The sequence below is a fragment of the Canis lupus genome, chromosome 30 (assembly GCF_003254725.2).
Source record: "Canis lupus dingo isolate Sandy chromosome 30, ASM325472v2, whole genome shotgun sequence".
Classification (NCBI taxonomy): Eukaryota; Metazoa; Chordata; class Mammalia; order Carnivora; family Canidae; genus Canis; species Canis lupus.
The window spans coordinates 27,824,896-27,846,157 of NC_064272.1; the positions used below are offsets into that span (position 1 = coordinate 27,824,896).

The window sequence follows — 21,262 nt, forward strand, 5'->3', positions numbered from 1 at the left end:
AGTTGCTCATCTGAAGCAAGAGTTCCTTAACTAAAAATCAGAATAAGTTTGGTACCCACTGGAGCAGTGTCTCCCAAGAACTTCATTGCTCTGTCAATTGTGGGCATCACTAGTGGCCATCAGCCAGAGGTCTATGCCATGTTCCTCTGGGTTAGTCTGTCCCTAAAGCTGGTTGGACCAGGACATTTGCCCACTTTGGCACCTTTCTCTAAACTCAGTGCCTAATTCCCAAACTGGACCTCTCCTCTCCTGTTGCCAGAGACCCCAGGAAAATGACGCTCCAGTCCCTGCTCTACCTCTACAGGCCCACTGTGCTCACCTCCGCCCCAGGCTGGCAGTTGCCCTGGCCCTGCCGGAAGGTCACCCCCAACCATGCCAGCTCCCTGGATTTTTCAGATGTAGACTCAGAGCAGCCAAGTTAGTTGAAAAGAAAAAAAATATATATCCTCCCTCCATGCCCAGACTCCTCACACTCGAGCTGGGGAAGTGCCAACAAAAATAGTATGATGTCATCCCCCCCACACCCCCCACACCACTGATCCTGTTAATCCCTTTCTGCCAAATATCGTCTTGGTTTTTATTTAAAAGTGATTTTATTGTCAGAGGCTGGTTAGAAGCCTCTGAGGGCTGTGCTGGGAAACCTGGTGGTGTCTTTGATGTGTAGGGTGCTGCAGACCTCAACCCAGTGAGCCCCAACAAGGAAACAAATGGGATTTGCAGAAGGCCGGGAAGCCAGAGGAATGCTGTGTCAGACAGTATGCGTTACCAATGCCATCTGGTTTTGCATTTCACAACCAGTGCACCTCTGTAAGGCAGCCTATGGGAAAGGATTTCTCAGCCTCTAAGGGGCCTGTGTGGAGCACTACGGTTCCACTCTGGACCACCACCTTTCCTGCCCCCATCATGAAAAACATCTCTACCGGGGTGCCCTGCCCCCACTCGCACTCCCATCACCAGGTATCCAAATCCGAACCTATTCTAGAAGGGTTGACTTCAAGAACAGAGGTAAACCAGGGGGGACGGTGGCCCCATGGGCTGGAGGGGTGGCCCGACTAGAGACTAGATGAGAGCTGAGGTTCAACCCACCTCCGCCACTCTGTGATCTCATCTTTCCAGTTGTCCCAGGGATGGGCCCCAACTCTGAGCTTGAGGTTGTTGCCATTGCTTGGTTTCTAATTTCAGGTAGCTCTAACAGGCATGCAAGTGCCTTGACCACAAAATGCTAAAAAAGGAAATGGGTACCCCAACCTTCCCCAGAGGTCTGAGCACAGACACCTGAAGCCCACCCCAGAGGGAATCAGGAGGGGTCTAGACTGATGGGGAGAGGGAACATATAGAAGCTCCTCGTTCTCAGGGCTCACAGCAGACTGTGGAGTTGAAGATCTTCAAGTTGTAGGTAATATTGCCTTTTCTGCTGCAAATAATAGCAGCTACTACTTATTGGGCACCTTGTGTATATTAGACATATAGGCATATTACATGACCTGGCTCATTTATTCTTTTTTTAAAAAAAGATTTTATTTATTTATTCATGAGAGACACACAGAGAGAGGCAGAGACACAGGCAGAGGGAGAAGCAGGCTCCCTGTGGGGGGCCCGATGCAGGATTCAATCCCAGGACCCCAGGGTCATGACCTAAGCCAAAGGCAGACACTCAGCCACTGAGCCACCCAGGCCCCCCCTGGCTCATTTATTCTTCACACCACCTTAGGGAGGTGGTATTCTCACCCTTGTTTTCACAGATGAAAAAGTTGAGGTCCACAGAAATGAGAAATTGGCTAAGTGGTGGGGACTTAACCCCCATGCCACATTGACCTGCCTGAAAAAGATTTTCTTATTCACAGATGAGAAAACTGCAGCTCCATCACAGATGTGGCCTATCCTAGGGCCCTCAGAAGGTCAGGGGCAGAGCAGAACTGATGCTCAGATCTTCTGACTGCCATCCCATAGTTCTCTCCATCCCACCATGCAGAGACCACTTAGAGTATCCGTCTCTTTCCTTATCCAAAGGACACGTCCTACCATGCGTGAGTACTCTTATTTGAGGGGAGATGTGTGGTATCCAGCCTCCAAGACCGTTCACAATGAATCTTGCCTTTAGGTATTCACCCTGTTTGTAGTCCCTCCCTGCCTACTAGGTAGCTAATAGGATGTTATAGAAATGACAGGGTGCTTTCTCTTAGGGAAGTCAGCCACCATGTTGTGGGGACCCTCGAACAACCTGTGAAAAGGCCCATGTGGGGTAGTAGTGAAGCCACCTGTCAACAACCAGCACTGACTTGGTAGCCATGTGAGTGAGCCATGTTATCCAGCCCCAGTCAAGCCTTCAGGTACTACAGCCCCAACATCTTAACCTGATGAAAGGCCCTAAGCCAGAAGCTATGTCTGGTATGTTCATCATAAGCATCTTTGCTGCAAGGGTTTTTGCCACATAATTAATTAACCATAAGGCAACTTTGATGTAAAAGATAAAATCATAAAAAACGAAAGGGGGCATTCATTAAGAAGGACATAATGAAATATGAAAAGTGAATAAAAATTTTTTTAACTTCCTTGTGAAATGCAAAATATTGAATACATCTAAAATGTGTATAGATTGATTGGTAGCAATTCTGTACCCAAACAAAAGGTTTTATGTTGTGGATTTTATCTAAACACTTGTCTTCAATGTCTTTCATCCATAACATCATACATTTTGTTTGCTTGTTGATTCATCTTCTTGTTTAGCACATACTTTTTTTTTGTTTTTGCTACAATTTCTTTCTCCATTAAGAGAGGTATCCGTTTCCAAATACTAGGATGTATATTTGTACCTGAGCTTTGCATTGTTTCATAAAAGCCTTCTACTCTCCTGAACTTGTTTGTTCACTGCTGTCACATGTCCGTTGATAGATGGTCTAAAGTTCTATGGGAAATATAGGTTCAAAACTCTGTGCCACTGTACAAACCATTATAAGGGCTGAGAGTATCAATGGGAGAATGAAACCAAACTTTTCACTGGTGACAAAACCAAAAAACTGTCAACCAATCATTTTTTTCTTTTACAGCAAAGTTGCCTTACCACCAATGACTTATGTTGCAAAAATGCTTGTGGCTTACAGTGAAACTTCTTGAATTGCCAGAACAACCAAGCTAAGCCATTCCTAGATTCCTGACCTACAGAAACTGTGAGAGATAATAACTGTTTACTGTTTTGAGGAATCACATCTTGGGGTAATTGTTAAATAGCAACAAGTAACTAACACAGGAGGGCAGACCTTTATTGGCTCACATGTCAGGATTTGGTGAGATCCTCCTTGCTATTTCTACTCTCTGTCTTGTTGGAAAGTCCTGATTCTGATAGAGGTAAAGAGAACCATGGTGCTTCCTTGTCTTCTGTAGAGCTGGGAACAGAGACTAGACACCACAGCTGCCTCCCTGGCTCTCAGCTGTGCTAGCCAACAATGGTTTGGCCATTTCTACCAGGAGTCAGCAAAATGTTCTTCAAAGGTCAGAGAGAATGTATTTTAAGCCTTCCAGGCCACGTAGGATATTTGCTACAACTACTCAACTCTGCCATTGTAGCACAAAAACAGCATTGGAGGATACACAGACAGGCATTTTCTAATAAAGCTTTATTTATAAAAACTAATGAGTGATTCATGGGCCATAGTATGCTAATCCCTGGTCTACACAGAGGGAAAACATAACACACAAAGGTCTTTGGTCAGGTGGGCTTAGGGAAGGGCACTCCCCATAGAGAGAAGGCTATTCCTCAACTGCCTTACCCTGGGCCTTATGAATCCTTACCCTTGTCCCAGGATGCCAAAATATTTGGCAGCTCTTAAAAACACAACTACATATGAAAAACAGATGAGGGAGCCCCAGGTTTGCTGAAAATCTGGGAACCTGTCACAGCTATTACTGAGGAAATGTCCATACCTGCTGGAAGATCCTTTTCAACCCCAGTAAAGACTATGTGCCATCATTGGTTATTGCTTTCCTACCTATTACCTCCTTTCTTTCTCACCTCTAAATATTGTTTTGTGTAGCAAATTAGTCCAAAACTCAATGGCTCACTCATGTGGCTAGTATGTGGCGCCTGAGTGTCCTCACAACATGGCAACTGGCTTACCCCATAGCCATCTATGTAGGAGACCAAGGAAAAAGCTGCAGTGCCTCTGTGACTGAGCTCTGGAAGCCACAAGTTGTCACATCTATTGTACTTCATTGTTCACACTGGCCAACCTTGATTCAATGCACCTGGACAAGGAGGCAAAAATCCTTGGGGGCCATCTTGCAGGCTGGGTAGAGTGAGTAGGTCCTGAGGTCAGCACCACACTGGGGGTGGTCACTACAAAAGGTCAACCACTTGGGGCCCCTGGGTGCTGCAGACCTCAACCCAGTGAGCCCCAACAAGGAAACCCCCAACAAGGCCCCTGGGTGGCTCAGTGGTTGAGCATCTGCCTTGGGCTCAGGTTATGATCCCAGGATCCTGGGATCAAGCCCTGCATCAGGCTTCCCTTGGGGAATCTGCTTCTCTCTCTGCCTGTGTCTCTGCCTCTCTGTCTCTTATGAATAAATAAATAAAATCTTAAAAAAAAAAAAAAAACCTCAACCACTTAAGTTTGGTTGTTGCATGAAGGGGGGCAAATAGAAGGGACACTATCGCCTGTTCAAATCTATATAAGTGACTTGTATTTTTAGGCCCTATAGCAAGGCACTAAGGCTCAGGTGTCAATGGTTGTGGGTTTTAGCTACATTTGAGCACATTATTTTCACTGGGGCTCCAATACCACCAACCTTGATGCTCTACCATTTCTAGGAGTCTGAAGTAAGTGTTTACCTCTCTATTTGGCTCCCCAGCATCCAAATACTTTCCCAGAGGAATTTCCCATGTGTAAGTCTTCATAGGGGCAGGTTCCTACCTGGGTCTTCAGCCTTTCTGTCAGTACTTGATTCATCTTATGACTCTCCAATAAACCCCTTTGCTGTTTAAATTAGCTGCACTCAAGGGAAGCTCACTTGATGCCAAAGCCGCTACACCTCTGCTGTTGTTGTGGAAACAGTCACCAGAGTAGAACATCCACTTGAGAGTCAGACAGACCTGGGTTCCAGCCCCAGCCCTGACTTTTTAATGCAATAAATTAATTTCCAACAAATTATTTAACATTTCTGAACTTGAGTTGTTTCCCTTACAAAAGTAACTTTTAGCTTGCCAGACTGCTATATAAGGATCAGCACATAGCACTGTGCCTGACACATAGTTGGTGCTTAATGACTGCTCTTCTATAACAAAGACGATGCTAACAATAATGGCACGTGGGTGGTGGTCCCTCCTTACGTGACCCCTTTCAGGTTTCATGAAGAAGCAAAGTCACTTCCATCTGATGACAGGCCTTTCACAACGAATGGCCTTGTCTCTCAGTCATAATTGCTCTTTAGAACTCTCAGAGCTGGCCCTACTTGTGAAGTTGACTCTTCTAACAAGGAACTTGCTAAAGCCCCCCCACCTAGAGACTAATCCAGAGCGTGATCAAGAAACAGCCTACCCCCCTCATCTGCAATGCTTTGCAAATGGAACTCTTCTCGGCCTATCCTGAGACCTTAGAGCATCCAAGATGGGCTACTTCACACCCCACTGTGGTCCTTGCAGTCTGGTTCCAGGTCAACCAGAACTTTGGCCCTGGGCCCCCTGCCTGCTATAACCACATGGCTGCTCCAGACACATACTAGATGGAAAGCCACACTCTGAGATGCTCTGCCCCTGCAGCAGCTCTTTTCCTTCTCATCCCTTCTTTGAGCTGAGGGAAGCTGTAACATGGTGTGTCACCTTTCCTAAGGATTATCCCAAGCCTAGCGTGTTCGTAAGAAGTGATTTGCAAGTCTCATCCCAGGCTGCTCTAAGAATTACAATCTCATACCCAACTGAGCAAGAGACTGTCACCTCTCCTCTGCCCCGTACCCCAAATCCTGGCAATCGGGTGGTGCCACCTATCCTGGTTACGGGGCATCACTGAAGATAAATGGGCAACTGCAAGGTCAGAGAATCACCCTAACACAGCAAAACCTCACTTGTTCTCAGATTCCCTCCTAGAACATCCCAGTCGACTCTATGGGGCCCCTCCTTCACCTTCCAAAGCATTCATTTGACACTTAGGACAGACATTTATTACATTAACAGCTGACCAGCACCCTGTTATCTTTCCCCAACTCGAGTCTAGGCTACTGGGAACAGAGAGCCTTCTCACAGTCTTCCTGTCCCCTGCACACCTGGCATAGCGCCTGGAGATGAATCAGAGCTTAGAAATGTTGCAGTGGCTGCTCCACTGAGGGCACAGAGCATGGGCTGCAGACCCTGCCTCCCAGGGCCCGAAAGAGGCAGCTGCTCACCCTGCTGTGGTGAGTGGGATTTGGGAAGCCAAGGCATTTCTCAGGACAAGTCAGCTGACAGATAAGAACACACCAGTCCATAACGGCCTGAGTGTTTTTCCAAGTTGCAGAGACAGGATGTGTCCTGTGCCTGACCAGCAGGACACAACCATCGTTGAAGCACAGCTGAGCCCCAGCAAGTCTGCTGCTCTCAAAGCTGGTGCTATCCTGCTGAGATTTCAGGCCTTCCAGGATGGGGTCTCAGGTTACACCCCCCTCTGGGGCTCCTTAGCTTGTGATAGGAGCTGCCTTAGGACAGGGCCGTCACCACCACCCCATTAGTGCAGGAAATATTTGCCAGAGAGCGTCACTGTCCAGCAGGAGAATGACAACTGAAGAGCTACATTTCATTTGTTCCAGGACTGTTTTAGCCTAGCAGATTCCTTCATCCTCTCTCCTTCCCCATCAGCTCAAAGACCTGCAGACTTTCCATACACTCAGTGTCCCTTTTGAGATTAGAAATCGACCTAACAATAATGCCTCCTTGCAATATTCTTGCAAGTGCTTGCCCCAGTATGCACTACCTGGTGTATCTGCATGTCAACACTGTGAGGCAGGACGAGGAGATGGTTTGGTTGGGATTAATAGTGGGAATGACTGCAACACCTAACATCGTACTAAATATTTGACAAATACCGTAAGTCAGCCTCAGAACAACCAGATGAGGTGGGAATGCCACTGGCCCCATTTTCAGATGAGTAAACTGAGGCTTAGGGGCATTAAGAAATTTCTGAAGTCCCCCAACTGGGACTGGTAAGACCAGGATTCAAATCCAAGAGTGGCACCAAAGCATAAGCTCTTGACACAGTCCACTTCTGCCCACATGCCCATCATACATCAGTGGCTGTGCTTCACGCAAGAAACATAGGGACAATTAAGATACCAACCTGATTCCCAAGTTGTCAAACTAGCCAGGGAAACAAATATTAACATATTATTGAGTTATTTATTACAAAGTGATATTTGGAATAATAAAAAAAATACATACAACCACAATGAGTGGTTCGAAGGCTGATAATTAATCCTGTCTATAAGGAAAGAGGAGAGATTAGCTGAAGCTTCACAAAAGGACACTCAAGAAAATGGAACTTTCTTTAACTGTGGTTCAGCTTCTTTTCTACTTTGAATGTGTCATCTTTAGCCAGCATTCACCCACACTGGCATCTCTTAACTGCACCATCCAACATCTGGGCAAGACCCAGGCAAAAGGGACCCCTTCTCTGAGCCCTTGCATTACTGGGTCTCATATGTCACTAACACAGAATAAGTTAATGTATAAAACAACACAAGAGTGCTTCTGTCACTCAGGATCCTGAGCTCAGCATTGCCACAGCACAGCCGATAACCCTAAACATCCACTCTCATGAGTAACACCATTCAGGCCCCAGGGAAACATTTCTCCGTATCTCTTGGCTTGAGTCTACGAATCAAAAGGAAAATGTGCCCAAATGCCAGGGTTTGTGGGTTATGCTGCTGCCAGCATTGGAGATGGACTCCTCCCTTCAGAGACTGGGCAAGCTTTGAACAGTGGTTGCATAGATAAGAGTAAAGGCAAATTAATTTATTTTCTTCTTCTCTGACATGAACACAACAGACTCATGCAAAGTGAATGTGGTGCTGAGTGTCTGTTTCTTCTACGTTCTCCTGTGTGCTTTGAAGACAAAAATTACTGTAGTATTCACAACAGTTATGCATGATGGCTAGAGAACAAACCATAATATTTTAAACTTGTGTATTTGCAGGCCTATCCATAACATACAGGAAGCATGATACTAATTCTTTATGTTGACCACAGGCAGACACTGAAAGCTAGAATTGTAAATAGTTTTATTTTTATAAAAGTATTTTTAAAGATTTAACTACATTTTCAAAGGGCTATATAGTAATTTTTACCTAAATATTGATTTTTAAAGTTGACATGAATTTATTATCATTTATACTTTGTCTTTTAATTTCAATAGATTGTTTTGCATGTTTATTTGCATAGCTATTTAGTCACTTGAAAACATTAGATGGGCTGCCTCCCTACTCTCTTATCTCCCATAGGACCCCTCTTGGGCCAGCTAACAGAATTGGAATTGGCCAGAGTGGTCTCATCATCAGCCCTGGTTCAGCAGGAAGCATGTAAAAAGTTCCCTGGCTAAGGCAGGAGAGGCCTCAGTTGCAAGCTAGTTTGCTTGTTGCTATATATACTACTCAGTTTCTCACTTTGTCTTGCTTCGACCTTGACCTTCTAACTGTCTCCTGATATCTAAGTATTCACCTGGCTACCTGGTCTACCTCTACTGATAGCTTCAGCCACTGTCTTCCTGAGCCAGGTCCCCATCAATCTTCTTTGGTGATCACATTGCCTGCTTCCTCCCCAGTAAGTACCCCCCATTGACATCCATTGGCCTGGACTGATGCAGTTCACTAATACAAATACATGCTCTAAAGGTAAGTCCTCTTTTTTCCCCCCAAGAATATTCAGAGAATGGGCTTCTCATCACTTATTTCATGTAAATAATTTTACAAACTATCCTGATTTTTGTCTCACCTTGCCCCCTTCAGAGTGAGTCATATAAATCATTAAATCTCAAAAGGAGGGACTCCTGGGTGGCTCAGAGGTTGAGCATCTGCCTTTGGCTCAGGGCGTGATCCCAGGGTCCCGGGATTGAGTCCCACATCAGCCTCCCTGCATGGAGCCTGCATCCCCTTTGCCTGTGTCTCTGCCTCTCTCTCCACGTCTCTCATGAATAAATAAATATAACCTTTAAAAAAATTTTTTAACTTAAAAAAATAAATTAAAAAAATAAATCTAAAAAGGAAATCAGCAAGGTCACCACATCCTTTTTATAATTGGAGAAACTGAGGCACAAAAACAGGAAATGACTTTCCCATGATCATAAAGCAAGAGACTCAGATTAGAGGCAATTCTCCAGTCTCTGAGCCTAGTATCCATTCTCTTGCTCCATACCACCTTTTTGGATAATCATGTGGCATTCCAACAGCACCCCTCTCCACCGACCCCAGTAAATCTCCCCATGACATCCCAAAGGGATGTGAATTGTTACTGTGAATTCCTGAATTTGATGGTGGGTGCACAGAGGAAAAGCAAGAGAGGTCATTTCATAAATGACATAATGGCACTCTCCAAAGTTGAGTTGCAGGGGTTCTGCATGCCTGTCTGGAGACTAAACATTTTCACAGTTCCTTTGGCCCAAGGATTATTTTCTTGTTGGAAAAAATGGAAAATCCTCCTTACAGATGGTAAGAAAACTAACTTCAGCTGAACTAATCCAGAGACAAAGATTCTTGTGAAACTGGAGAAGGATAAGGGAATGAGGGGGAGCAAATATTTACTTTAACTACATACAGAATGATTCTTCTGGGTTTCTTTTTATTTGCTCATGCCCAAGAACCCCTAACTAGCTCATTAAAGAGAGGCTGGGTCGCATAGGTCATAGGAGGAGCTAGGTGGTCATAAGCCTGCAAGAACCCCAGGCTCACATGGGGTCTCCACCTGGCCAAGACTGTTAGGAGCTGCATTGCATACACCTTGGCTGAGAAGAAGACTATCTTCCAGGGGGAACCTCCCTTCACCCAGATGAACCCCTTCCTAAAGATGGGATTGTCACCAGTCGATGACCCTATTTGTTACTTATCTTCAAAATGTACTTCTTCTTGGGATCCCTGGGTGGCGCAGCGGTTTGGCGCCTGCCTTTGGCCCAGGGCGCGATCCTGGAGACGCAGGATCGAATCCCACATCAGGCTCCCGGTGCATGGAGCCTGTTTCTCCCTCTGCCTGTGTCTCTGCCTCTCTCTCTCTCTCTCTGTGACTATCATAAATAAATAAAAATTAAAAAAAAAAATGTACTTCTTCTTAAAGAAAAATTGTCTCCGACACAGAAATTTCAGTTGTTAAAATGCGTTTCTTGATATCAGAATAACTTATGCCCATTTCATTGATTTCATAATCTGTTCATTTTTTATCTGATTTTCTCTCAGTTATTTAGCTAAAGAAAAACTAGTTTCTTTAAGGAAAAAAAATCCCAGTTTTTTTTAAATACCAGTTTTAATATTTATATTTTACATAGCCCATCTATGACACAAACCTGAAAAGAAAAAATGCAACTGTTGGCAAATGCTGAAAATATCAATAACTTTAGGTATCATGGAAGGGAGATTTCTCCTGTGAGACCAAGGAAATCAGCTGGACCTAGCACCTATCCTGAGAGCTCTTACTGCTTCACAGCACACTTGTAGCTACATTGTCAGGGTGTCTGCAAATGTTGTTAAGAGGGGGTGACCATCTTCTATAATTTGTGTCACAGAGAGACAGTTTGCACCTGGCAAAATGTTTGGAATTGACCTGGAAAAGCCCATGTAAGTGACTGGCCTAAGTGTCTCCAGTTTCACAGCAAATGACCCCATCAACCAGAAAAGGGGGTTGACCCAGCGTCTGCAGGGTCATTTCACCTCTACTTTAAGATACCCACCTCACAGCCCATGCTCATGGACAAAGCCTATGAAACAGGGGTCATGGGCAGCCCAGGTGGCTCAGCAGTTTAGTGCCGCCTTCAGCCCAGGGCATGATCCTGGAGAACCGGGATAGAGTCCCACGTCGGGCTCCCTGCATGGAGCATGTTTCTCCCTCTGCCTGTGTCTCTGCCTCTCTCTCTCTCTCTCTCTCTCTCTCTCTCTCTGTGTGTGTGTGTGTCTCATGAATAAATGAATAAAATCTTTTAAAAAATGAATAAACAAATAAACAGGGGTCACATCCTAATTGTATAGATGAGTGGAGCATGGGGGAAAGAGCAATAGGTTCGGGACCATGTCTCATCTGATAGGATGATACTTTATGTATCATAAAGAAAGTATATTAATAATACTATTAATGCTTCTATAAAATAATATTAATAATACTATCCTTACCTACCTCACAGTGGTGAGGATCAAATTGTATAAGATCGAGAGTAGTACTTTATAAACTACAAAGCACTTCCTGAAAGCAATGTATATTGTTCATGCAATCATGTGTTCACTAAACGTTTATTGAGTACCTACTATATGCTAGGCACTATTCCAGCACTGGATATAAAGCATTAAACAAATACCATTATCTTTTTAATATATAAAATTGATTCTCTTTCTGGTCTTTAAGCTGAATGGCTTTTTAATATGATGAAGAGTCTCCAAGATGGCCCGCCAATGATCCTCGCCTGTTATGGGATGTTGTCCCTACCACATTGATTCTGACCTATGTGACCAATAGAATATGGTAGAAGTGCCAGTCTGTGACTTCCAAGCTTAGGTCAAAAAACACACTACCTCTTCATCCTTGGTCTCTTAGATGACCTGCTCGGAAGGAAGCCAGCCATCTTGTCATGGGGACATTTATGAAGTCACAAACAGGCTCATGGGAATAAATGTGGTGTTCTTTCAGAATCCAGCACCAAACTGCCAGGTATGCCCTACTTTGGAAGCAAATCCTTCAGCTCCAGCCAAGCCTTCAGATAACTGCAGTCTAGCTGACATCCTGACTACAAGCTAATGAGAACCTCCAAGCCACTTGCCCAGCTTGACCACTTCTTAATAGCCAATCCTTAGAAACTGTGACAGATAAGTATTTATTCTTGTTTTAAGCTATTATACTTTGAGGTAATTTGTTATGCAGCAATATCTAACTAATACATTCATCAAATAGTTCTTCCAAAAGGTTAAATGAAGATAATTTCAGATTACGTCTCATATTGCTACAAACTGACATTTGTTGCCTCTTACGTGTCACTTGTTTGAGGAACTTTGCCCTCATAGCACCAACCATGTAGCCTGAACCTATGTCCCATAAAGAATTATTTTTTGGCTGCTGAGTGATTGATTTTAAAACTTCTTAGCACAACCATGGCTTATAAAGCAGGGGAGAGGTCATCCAAGAGAGGTGACTGGCCAAGACCTACCAAGGCAGGCATGGTGTTCAAGAATGGTCTTAATGACAGGTAATCCTGGAAGTCCAGAGAGGTGGGCTGGTAGTTTGGGGACAATCAGTGGACATCCTGGTGGCTGGTCAGAACACAACATTCAGGTAGATCCAGGCTTGAGGGTCTGGACAGAGGAAAGTAATGGACAAGTATAATTTGAAGGAAAGGCAAAGGACAGGTACTGAGACTCCGGGCCAAGACTTCAGACCAAGACTTTGAGGCAGGTTACTGGGGGGTTAGCTAGAAGAACCCAGTCTCAGAGACTTAGGGAATCAAGGTAGAAATGGTAAGCAAGTCAGAAGCCCACACTCGGTGCTGAGGCCTAGATAAAGCTGACGGGTACAGCAGATTACCAAAGGAATGGCTGCCATGCTGACTCAGTAGGTATTCATAGAACTGTAGCTCCAGATCCCTGCCATTCTCCCTATTGAAGATCTAGCTTGATCCCAGAGCCCAGAACATAGTACAGTGTTCAGAAGAGACAGCTAAAGAGGCTCCTGTCAGGTGAAGTGTAGAGAAAAGAGTGAGCAGACATCAGACTCATCGGTACTTTGGGAGAAAGCTCTGACTAGTATGTACTTCTAGATCTCATTCCTCAGAGTAGAAGCCAAGGAGACATAAACAAACCATGAGTTGAAATGCTTGCTTATTTCAACCTCTGATCTTCCATCAAAACTGTTTGTTGTTGTTGTTGTTACTGGTTGGTGGCCAAGGGGACTCTTTCTCTGTGCTTCCTTCTCCCTGCTCACTTTGGGATGGGCGGGGAGGGAGGGTCAGGTAGACAAATGGATTCAAATATTTGGAGAACAGAGCATAGACAGCAAGCTGGCTAAGAAAAGCACATAGGCATGAAGATGAGTTCCATAGATTCTCAAGGGACTAGAGTGAACGTTCAGCTTCTGGCCACTGAGGATCAGCACTCTCCTCTGGGGAATGAAGCAGCTACTGAGTGTCATGGGTGCCCTAGCACACCATCTCACTTCACAGATCTGGTCCTGACTTCAATTCAGCTTCTTTCCCTCACTCCCCCTCACCTTTTTGCTCCTTCTTCTCTTCCATCTCAGCCACCTTTTGGATTTAACATCCATTATGGTGCCCTTTGGCTTTGACTTCCTCCCACTATGATTCTTCATCCTCAACCTTATAAAATATCCTTGAGCTCCTACCCTAAGGAACATCCTTCCCCCCTTACCTGGCACTTGGAACTTCTTAGCCAGACCATCTTGCCTTCCCACTAGTAGAGCTCCCACCATATTCACCTTGCTTATTTCAAACTCTGATCCTCCATCATACTGGCGCCTAAATCTGAATTCACCCTGATTTAGGATAGGGGACTTTAACACAGTCCTTCCATATCAAAATAGCAGGGGAAGCTGTCTCTCCTTAACCATACCTTCACGATTTCCCCTTTAGTAGACCCTGAATTCCTGGAGCAATAGACAATGTCCAAACAGGTGACAATGACAATCTAGTGATGACACCAGATTGTGAGAGTCTGGTGGGGAACCAAGGCAGGAAACTTCACTGACAAAAGAAGGACTTAGTGTTGGAGCTCTGGAGATAAGTGAATGGAAACAAAATATAGAGGAATCAAAGTAAGACCCTCACTTCCCAAAATATCCTTGCTTTCCCCTAACGCTGGATACTCGAATCACAAAATTATAACACAATGTGAAATGATAACCTCAAATCCAAATTCCCTCCTATGGTATCATAGAGACTACCTGTGGTTTTGTAGCATCTCCTAGTTTTTCAAGTATATCAAAGACCCGGATTTTCTAGGCATTCGTCCCAAAAGTAAACTCACCAAATAAAGTTTATCACCCAAAGATTTGCAGATTGATGCTGAGTTCTTTCATGTCAACATCTGCCCTCTCTCAACCTCCACACACAATATTCTGGTCCAGGAGAGTTTTTCTATAGCAATCTCTCTACACAGCATTCACCACTGTTAGCTTAACTGACATGGATTTTTTTTTAAAAAGATGTTATTTATTTATTCACGAGAGACACACAGAGAAAGATTGAGAGAGAGAGAGAGAGAGAGAGGCAGAGACACAGGCAGAGGGAGAAGCAGGCTCCCTGCAGGGACCCAATCCCAGGTCTCAAGGATCATACCCTTGGCTGAAGGCGGCGCTAAACCGCTGAGCCACCCGGGCTGCCCTGACATGAATTTTTGTTTCTTGCTTGAGCTGTAAGAATTGTTACTGCTGAAATGTTTTTGAATTAAATCAAATCAGGCTCCAGTTCCCGATTAAACCAACCTCAGTGTGAAGTCCCATGTTGATCATGTTTTGCGTCTCCCTGCCCCTTCCCCAGGGCTTTCATGAACCCTGAGAAGATAGGAGCAAGCCCTCTAGTTGTGGTCCATCATGGTTAGTTAGGATCCCTGGTCCAAGCTTGTAGGATTCATTCAAAGGAGGGCTGCTCCACAAGCATATCCATCACCATCATACCAAGCTCAGCCATGGGATAGAAGCCAAAACTCCATTAACTGTGGTGTTTGGGCCATGGCTCTTAAGCATCCACCAACCCATCCAGAAGTCTCCCTCAGGAATGAAGGTCTTCCATCCTCTTCCCCACCCAAGCCCTAAGCTTGATCCCTACTCCTCTAGGACAATCAAGCCTTCCTTCTAGCTGAGCCTAATCCTTCCAAAAAAGCCCTGATGCTTGATGCTTTTCCTCTTGATCTTTTAATCACACACACACAGAAAGCTTTTACCAGCCTTCCACCCCAGGCCCCAGGGCAAGTGGTGCAGACTCAAGAACAGGAAGGTTGGTGCCCTGTACCTAGGGGTTGGGGAGGGGGGTAAGGATTAACTGTTCTGCTGATGAGCCTGTAGCAACGAAAAGGACAAGACCCTCATTTTTTAATAACTTGATTGTTAATTTATCATCACCTAAACACATTTCAAGTTCTTGATTCCAAAATAATCTATTTCTTTAGAGCAGAAGATCCAGTGTAATAGGACTCTCTCATGGCCAAGCATGAGACCTGGCTTATTCCAATCTCAGGAACTAAGGTAAAGCACCTAGAAAACTACACCCAAGGACGGGCATGCCATGGATAAATATGCCTTACTAAGAATTTTTCCATTTTGTTTGTTGAGACAATTTGTTGTGTGTTTATCAGGCACTGTCAAAGATTAAAAGAAGAAGATGACATGGCCCCTACTCCCCCAAAGACTGTGATTTTCTAATTGGGGAGGTATGCACCCATGAGAAGACTGAAGCTTAATAATAGTATAAAATAACAATGAAAGTAATGTCATGAGACAAATTGGCACATCTCATTGGTTTCTTGCAGCAATCCTGAGTGGTGTTATGACCTCCCATTTTGTAGATGAGGAAACTGAGACTCAGGAAAGGGATCCTGCCCTCCCAATAAACCAGATTTCTAGCAGTGGAAACTAACATGGGACCAGAGAGCTGTTACAGCCCCCCGCCACTCCTCACCAGCTTGCTCCCCACCCGCCCTGACCTGCAAACTTCCCAGCACTTATATACACAACCTGCCTCTACCTTATGGTGCAACTGACTCTGCAACAGTCTATAAAAGTTTTATTGTTCCTTCTTTTAGAAAGTTGCTGGACCTCCCCAGCACTTGTAAATAATATGGCGCTGCACCCCTGCCCCCACCCCATTCCTAACCACAGGCACCCAGGGAAGCTGAAGAAACATGGTCAGGGAATTCTGAGATCACAGACCTCCACCTGTAGGTTGTTGACACACTGTCCCATCTGCTCCCACCTGTCAGAATATTCCCACTGTTTCTCCTTCTCCCCAGGCTCTGGCTCATGTCCTTCCCTCCCAGAGAACCCTTCCTTCAAATTATGCCCGTCCCAGTAAAACTCTGTATATGAACTCACCAGTCTCTGAAACACCCAAGTTTTACCAGGATCATTCGAAGGCATGCTTCCCCATCCGCTGCAGCTTAGTCATTTGTGGCTTTGCTGTAGGGGATGGAAGTCAGAGCTCTGAATCTGTGTCCCACCTCTGCCACATATGACCTATACAAAATTGGGAAACTGAGCCAAAAGAAGTTCATCCACAAAATGGGGTGTCTCGAGGATGAAATGAGATAATTGGGAAGAAAGCATTTTGTTAATGGTAACAGGTTTTACTTGCGTTATGCGTAACCACTCTCTGCCCCAGTTTCCATATTCAGAAAATTGAAGAGTAGGAATAGTGTCTCCCTCTTGGATTTGCAGCACGGATTAAACGGGCTCTCGTCTGTAAAGCAAACTGAGCACAGTTCCCTGCCCCCATCTCGGTTCCACCCATGATATAAGCAGAGCTGGACCCATAAACCCAGCATTATGCTCTTCAGTCTGACCACGAGGTTATGCAGGATTCAGGACGCCTTTGCAAACACCCCTCCACATGGGTGACTTTTGGCATCTGGGCAGGAATTCCAATGCTGTGCAATAATCATCATCATCATAAACAGTTGGTGGTCCCTGCATCTAGGAAATTAGTTTTTAGGGGCCAGGTCTGGCTGTGATAGAACACGCACCCCACCCCCCAGAGGAGAGACTGCAGAGCATGTGTGTCTATAAAACCACAGCTGATCCTCAGGGCGAGATGAAAGAGCCGCCATCCTGAGTGGCTGGCCCTTGCATCAGAGCCAGACGTGCTCCCTCAAATGAGAGTTTGGAGAGCATCCGTCTCAGTCCTCCATGAGCATTGTTCTCTCTGAAGTGCTCCAGTTCAAATTTGGTACAGAAAGTGAATAAATCAGTTTGGACTTTGGGTCAAGGATCTGTATATGAGAAGGAAAAGAAATCATAGACTATCAGAGCTGCAAGGGGCTAGTTTGGACCATGGTCCTTGTTGAGAACCTGAGCCAAGCCCCTCCCCTTCCTCAACAGCACTCCCTCTTTTCAGGGATGGTTCCCTAACTGTCTAGCTACAGTTGGTATAACCAAGAGTGGGCCAAGCGAGGCCAACCAGATACTCGTCCTGGAATTCTGGAGTTAGAAATCAGACACACTGGTAGGTTTCCATTGGGACCTTTACCAAAAAAGACTCACTTCCACGGATAGAATATAGAGTGAACGCCAGACAAGAGAAAAGAGTATGGGGAACCTGGACCTCATTCTGGAGAGAAACAGCTCAGGGAGGTGGCCCTATGCAAGGAAGATTGCAAAAATCACTCTCCAAAGACACAATTACTTTTGCCTCACTGCTTTAGTTAATTAACATGCGTCTTGCATGTAGTCGCTGCTGAATAAAAGCTTGCTGACACTTGAATTAATAATCAAAAACACAGGACGCCTGGGTGGCTCAGCGGTTGAGCCTCTGCCTTTGGCTCAGGGCGTGATCTCGGGGTCCCAGAGTCAAGTCCTGCATAGGGCTCCCTGGATGGAGCCTGCTACTCTCTCTCTCTTTGTGTCTCTCATGAATAAATAAATAAAATTTTTTTAAAAAAATAATCAAAAACAGGTGGAAATCTAATCACAGTGTAGATTTTGAGGAGAAACAAATAGGCACTGAGCAGCTCATAATCGAGACAGATTTATATGAAGTTCAAACCCAGGAAACAGCTAATTAGGATAGTGGTTATCCTTAGAGAGATAGTATATGGAAGGAGCACAAGGGGCTTCTGGAATGTTCTGATTCCCAATCTGGGTGCTGGTTACACAGGTGTGCTGAGTTTGTGAGAATTCAGTGAGTTGTTTGTTTATGATCTATGTACATCTCGGTATGTATAGTACATGTCAATACAACATTTAAAAATAAAATAAATAAGGGTCAGGTCTTGACTTGCCCCCAGAGCCTACCTGATACAGCTCTGGCAGGACTTCAAGGATCCACCTCCCTAGTATTTCATGCAAGTGATTAAGAGCATAGGAATCAGAAGGCCAAGTCACAGAAGAGCAGCTTTGTTCTCAGAAGAGTTTGGGGTGAAGAGCTCATGCTAAGAAGCCAACCCCAAATTGGTGTGATAGCAATGTGTTTAATAGCAAATGTGTGATGGCTAATGTTTTATACACAGACCAATAAACACACATATATGTGTGAGCATATGCCTTGGACCTTTTGATAAATTCAAAATAATTATGAAAGTAGTACTTATTAAACCTTTCTAGATGGCAGGCACTTGTGGTTTACATTTGCTAAATAGTTCAAGTATCACAACAACCCGATGAAGTGAGTATCATTATTTATCCTCATTCTTCAGATGAGGAGACTGAGGCACAGACAGGTTTTAGTGACTTGATTAAAGTCAAAAGCTAATAAATGGCAAAATCAGGTTGGTCTAATTCCAAAACCTATATTTTTAAAAGAATAATTCCCAGCTCCTAAAACAAGGTATAAACAATGGTTTGTATGCTTGACTTCTCCATGTAAAATATAAGAGAAGAAATAGTTTCAGGGCAGCTGGGTGGCTCAGTCGGTTTAAGTGTCAGCCTTCGACTCAGGTCATGATCTCAGGGTCCTGGGTTTGAGCTCCTGCATCGGGCTCCCTGCTCAGTGGGGAGTCTGCTTCTCCCTCTGCCTCCCCGCCCCCTACTCATGCTTATGCTTGCTCTCTCTGAAATAAATAAAATCTCAAAAAAAATACTGTTTCACTTATCAATGCCTTTTACTGAAGGCACATCTGATAGCAAGATCAGTGAGCTTGTTTGTTTCAAGGAGTAAATAGGAAATCATTAATTTGCTGGTCATTTTTCCATATGTGAAAGTCAGTAGGGAAGCAACAGACACAGTGGTTCTGTTCTCACACTTACTCTTCCTAACAGATTTATGAGGTGGGTGTTATTGTCTCTAGTTTGCAGGAGAAACTGAGGCTGGGAAAGATTAAGGACCTTCATCCTCATTCAGACTCCTGCCTGGATGGCTCCAAGCCCAAGAAGGCATCCCCCTTCCCCCAAACACAGCAGTCTACATCCTTATGTTGATCTCTTAACTGGACCCTCTCGGCTGGTGTGTGGGACAGGAGGGCTAGTGTGTGGCCTGGCCTTGCACTAGACCAAGTATGCTCCAAGGCTGGGCTCTTAACTCTTGGCTTCTATTTGTCTCTAGCAGTACCAGGAGACCCAGGTCCATTGGCTCAGCAAGCACCGAGAAAGGATCACACCAAGGAGCAAACTAACAATGGGTTTGCTGGAGTGGATGGACCCAGAGAGCAATCACCAGCACTCATACCTTGGAAGAATCTGGTGGATGACTGAGAAGAACCCAAGCAGCAGCTTCCCCACTAACCACACACCTGGGAGAAGCACATCATTCCCAGCCATGAGCTCACCCTCCTCGCTCAGACTTCCAGGCTGACAGAGAGTGAGCGGAGGTGAAAACAAGCTCCAGTGAGCTTTGCTTTCTCTCTTCTCTTGGCTGAGAAGATCCTGGCTGTTGGCTTTCCTGTTGTCATTAATGATGTGACTGCACTTTTTTTAATGCACACGCGGAACATTCGTTCATTTAATAAACATATGTTGCAGGCCTATTCCCGGCAAACATTAGGAGGCAGGATGCAGTCTAGCAGTCAAGAAAGGGAACTCTGGTGCCTGTCTGAAATGAGTTCAAGTCCTAGCCTTGTTCAGTCCCAGTCTAGTGAGAGTCTGCTGCTATACTTACTCGTGTTACTACTCAGTGGAAGTCCTAAGCTGGGTGCTGGTGGGGAGAGGGACAGTACTCAAGGAGCATTCCTGCTAGAAGAGGCATTAAGACAAGTACACAAATAGCCCACGATTGTGAAATAGGAAAGATGCAGAATATGACAGGTAACCTAATAGGCTATTTAGAATTATAAGCACTGTCTCTTTCAAGACTGTTCCTTGGGGAGGCCTCATATTTACATATAAAGCATTGCTGCTATGGTTATAGGAGCTTTTAAACATTTATTGCTTTATCATTGTTATAAAAGTAAAACATATTCGTTTTTCCTTTTTTTTTTTAAGTAACCTCTACCCACAAGGTGAGGCTCGACTTCATGACCCCTAGATCAAGAGTCACATGTTCTACCTACTGAGCCAGCCAGGCGCCCCCATATTCATTTTTTAAACTTTGGAAAGTACAGAAAGTATTTCAGAAATGTCTCATAATCCCATCATCCAAGAAACTATAGTCAATATTGTGCATATGTTCTTTTATTTGAATTTTTTCCAGAAGTAGTCTTGAGCTCCACGTTTGGAGCCTCTATTCCCTTAGACACTGTAGCACATTCTTTTGACTTTGCCTAGTGAAACAGATCTTTATCCTTTGAAGGTAGGTTGCGTTTTGGAAACATTCGTAAGTCATCAGGAACCAGGTGCGGCGAATTTGATGTGATCAAGCCAAGGGCACGTTGCTTTGGGTCCAGACACAAGATGATAGAGTAATGAAACTAATTTTATTGGGGGGCTTGTAAAATAGTACTAACGGCAATTCCAGTGAATTGCTTGAAATTTGAGTTTGCCACAAGCAGTGATTTAGAAATAAAAGATCTTGAGGAAGGTCACAATGTTGGGTTGTTCATTTTTAATTTCTAGTGCCCAGTGTTATGCCTGACAAATAACAGGTATTAAAAACAGTTGGGTGCCCTGATGGAGCTCGACCACTTTATTTTTTAATTGATTTTTAATTGCTGTTTGGCTCTGGCTAGCATTCTTTCCTCTAAGAGATTCAGGCAATTATAAACCCTCTAGAATTTTCCTTAACATACTCAAGAATATGTATATATTTTGAAAGACAGGTAAAGGGAAAATAAGAGATTGTTAACACTTTAATTATATTATTCATAAAAATATCTCACTCATAAAAATGAAACCTTAAATATATGGCTATAGTCCCTTTTGACCACCATATTCAATCTTATTCCCCCCCAACTCCTCAGAGGAAATGAATTCAGTTAACAGATTGATATGCAACTTTACAATTATTTTATGTTTGTGTATGTATCCATATAT

At 44.3% G+C, this 21,262-nt stretch overlaps 1 long non-coding RNA gene across 1 annotated transcript; it reads left to right on the forward strand.

Annotated features, from left to right (window-relative positions):
- Positions 1-15,310: 15,310 nt before the first annotated feature.
- Positions 15,311-19,821, forward strand: LOC112675810 (uncharacterized). Its single transcript, XR_003146081.3, has 2 exons — positions 15,311-15,394; positions 19,401-19,821. It is a non-coding gene; the product is annotated as an uncharacterized LOC112675810 (long non-coding RNA).
- The last annotated feature ends 1,441 nt before the right edge of the window (positions 19,822-21,262 follow it).